Source organism: Phytophthora infestans, genomic scaffold (assembly GCF_000142945.1).
Source record: "Phytophthora infestans T30-4 supercont1.13 genomic scaffold, whole genome shotgun sequence".
NCBI classification, from domain to species: domain Eukaryota; phylum Oomycota; class Peronosporomycetes; order Peronosporales; family Peronosporaceae; genus Phytophthora; species Phytophthora infestans.
Window position 1 is genome coordinate 2,063,303 of NW_003303746.1, and position 3,613 is coordinate 2,066,915.

Here is a 3,613-nt window from a genome sequence, read left to right on the forward strand (position 1 = left end):
TGGCTGATGACCCTGTGTGGGTGAGCTGGACGCGTGATTTGCCAGGGACTGATGTCGGACAAGTTATGCTGTCACTTCTTGAGAGATGTTGCGGTGTCCCCGGGCAGGCGAGAAGCAGCCTATGAGCTGCGTGCTGTCGACGTGCAAGCAGAAATGAGGTTGCGTTGTCGTGGAGAGCGCCAGGAGTGGAGGAAAGTACGCGCCCAACACGTCGGTTTTGATGCGGTTTGGCGTGGTATCTTGCCCGAGTGGTCTAAGGGGGCGGACTTAAGATCCGCTAGACATACCAGTCTGCGTGGGTTCAAACCCGACAGATACCAAAGCTATCCTTTTACAGCTTGTGGTGTTGTGTGCGGCGCAGCGTGTAATCGCGCTGTGCGACTTGAGAAGGATGTGTGCTGCTGCACTTTGCCATCGGTAATTTATTTTCCTCATGAGCCGAGAGACGATGGGCCACCTGGGACTTTATGCCTGATGACCCTGTGTGGGTGAGCTGAACGCGTGATTTGCCAGGGACTGATGTCGGGACAGATTGGGTGTGGGAGAAGGGTATGGTGGTACTTCTTGAGAGATGTTGCGGTGGTCCCCGGGCAGGCGAGAAGCAGCCCATGAGCTGCGTGCTGTCGACGTGCAAGCAGAAATGAGGTTGCGCTGTCGTGGGGAGCGCCAGGAGTGGAGGAAAGTGCGCGCCCGAGACGTCGGTTTTGATGCAGTTTGGCGTGGTATCTTGCCCGAAGTGGTTTAAAGAGGCCGACTTAAGATCCGCTAGACATACCAGTCTGCGTGGGTTCAAACCCCACAGATACCAAAGCTATCCTTCTACACTTGTGGTGTTGTGTGCGGCGCAGCGTGTAATCGCGCTGTGCGACTTGAGAAGGATGTGTGCTGCTGCACTTTGCCATCGGTAATTTATTTTCCTCACGAGCCAGAGACATGGGCCACCTGGTACTTTATGGCTGATGACCCTGTGTGGGTGAGCTGGACGCGTGATTTGCTAGGGACTGATGTCGGACAGATTGGGTGTGGGAGAAGGTATGGTGTCACTTCTTGAGAGATGTTGCGGTGTCCCCGGGCAGGCGAGAAGCAGCCCATGAGCTGCGTGCTGTCGACGTGCAAGCAGAAATGAGGTTGCGCTGTCGTGGGGAGCGACAGGAGTGGAGGAAAGTGCGCGTGCGAGACGTCGGTTTTGACGCGGTTTGGCGTGGTATCTTGCCCGAGTGGTCTAAGGGGGCGGACTTAAGATCCGCTAGACATACCAGTCTGCGTGGGTTCAAACCCCACAGATACCAAAGCTATCCTTCTACACCTTGTGGTGTTGTGTGCGGCGCAGCGTGTAATCGCGCTGTGCGACTTGAGAAGGATATTTGCTGCTGCACTTTGCCATCGGTAATTTATTTTCCTCACGAGCCAGAGACATGGGCCACCTGGTACTTTATGGCTGATGACCCTGTGTGGGTGAGCTGGACGCGTGATTTGCCAGGGACTGATGTCGGACAGATTGGGTGTGGGAGAAGTTATGCTGTCACTTCTTGAGAGATGTTGCGGTGTCCCCGGGCAGGCGAGAAGCAGCCCATGAGCTGCGTGCTGTCGACGTGCAAGCAGAAATGAGGTTGCGCTGTCGTGGGGAGCGACAGGAGTGGAGGAAAGTGCGCGCCCGAGACGTCGGTTTTGATGCGGTTTGGCGTGGTATCTTGCCCGAGTGGTCTAAGGGGGCGGACTTAAGATCCGCTAGACATACCAGTCTGCGTGGGTTCAAACCCCACAGATACCAAAGCTATCCTTCTACACCTTGTGGTGTTGTGTGCGGCGCAGCGTGTAATCGCGCTGTGCGACTTGAGAAGGATGTGTGCTGCTGCACTTTGCCATCGGTAATTTATTTTCCTCACGAGCCAGAGACATGGGCCACCTGGTACTTTATGGCTGATGACCCTGTGTGGGTGAGCTGGACGCGTGATTTGCTAGGGACTGATGTCGGACAGATTGGGTGTGGGAGAAGGTATGCTGTCACTTCTTGAGAGATGTTGCGGTGTCCCCGGGCAGGCGAGAAGCAGCCCATGAGCTGCGTGCTGTCGACGTGCAAGTATAAATAAGGTTGCGCTGTCGTGGGGAGCGCCAGGAGTGGAGGAAAGTGCGCGCCCGACACGTCGGTTTTGATGCGGTTTGGCGTGGTATCTTGCCCGAGTGGTCTAAGGGGGCGGACTTAAGATCCGCTAGACATACCAGTCTGCGTGGGTTCAAACCCCACAGATACCAAAGCTATCCTTTTACAGCTTGTGGTGTTGTGTGCGGCGCAGCGTGTAATCGCGCTGTGCGACTTGAGAAGGATGTGTGCTGCTGCACTTTGCCATCGGTAATTTATTTTCCTCACGAGCCAGAGACATGGGCCACCTGGTACTTTATGGCTGATGACCCTGTGTGGGTGAGCTGGACGCGTGATTTGCTAGGGACTGATGTCGGACAGATTGGGTGTGGGAGAAGTTATGGTGTCACTTCTTGAGAGATGTTGCGGTGTTCCCAGGCAGGCGAGAAGCAGCCCATGAGCTGCGTGCTGTCGACGTGCAAGGATAAATGAGGTTGCGTTGTCGTGGAGAGCGCCAGGAGTGGAGGAAAGTGCGCGCCCGACACGTCGGTTTTGATGCGGTTTGGCGTGGTATCTTGCCCGAGTGGTCTAAGGGGGCGGACTTAAGATCCGCTAGACATACCAGTCTGCGTGGGTTCAAACCCCACAGATACCAAAGCTATCCTTCTACACCTTGTGGTGTTGTGTGCGGCGCAGCATGTATTCGCGCTGTGCGACTTGAGAAGGATGTGTGCTGCTGCACTTTGCCATCGGTAATTTATTTTCCTCACGAGCCAGAGACATGGGCCACCTGGTACTTTATGGCTGATGACCCTGTGTGGGTGAGCTGGACGCGTGATTTGCCAGGGACTGATGTCGGACAGATTGGGTGTGGGAGAAGGTATGGTGCACTTCTTGAGAGATGTTGCGGTGTCCCCGGGCAGGCGAGAAGCAGCCTATGAGCTGCGTGCTGTCGACGTGCAAGGATAAATGAGGTTGCGCTGTCGTGGGGAGCGCCAGGAGTGGAGGAAAGTGCGCGCCCGACACGTCGGTTTTGATGAGGTTCGGCGTGGTATCTTGCCCGAGTGGTCTAAGGGGGCGGACTTAAGATCCGCTAGACATACCAGTCTGCGTGGGTTCAAACCCCACAGATACCAAAGCTATCCTTCTACACCTTGTGGTGTTGTGTGCGGCGCAGCGTGTAATCGCGCTGTGCGACTTGAGAAGGATGTGTGCTGCTGCACTTTGCCATCTGTAATTTATTTTCCTCACGAGCCAGAGACATGGGCCACCTGGTACTTTATGGCTGATGACCCTGTGTGGGTGAGCTGGACGCGTGATTTGCTAGGGACTGATGTCGGACAGATTGGGTGTGGGAGAAGTTATGGTGTCACTTCTTGAGAGATGTTGCGGTGTTCCCAGGCAGGCGAGAAGCAGCCCATGAGCTGCGTGCTGTCGACGTGCAAGGATAAATGAGGTTGCGTTGTCGTGGAGAGCGCCAGGAGTGGAGGAAAGTGCGCGCCCGAGACGTCGGTTTTGATGCGGTTTGGCGTG

At 55.6% G+C, this 3,613-nt stretch overlaps 1 non-coding gene across 1 annotated transcript; it reads left to right on the plus strand.

The window, feature by feature from the left end:
* Nucleotides 1-721: 721 nt before the first annotated feature.
* Nucleotides 722-808, plus strand: PITG_27145. Its single transcript has one exon. It is a non-coding gene; the product is annotated as a tRNA-Leu (tRNA).
* The last annotated feature ends 2,805 nt before the right edge of the window (nucleotides 809-3,613 follow it).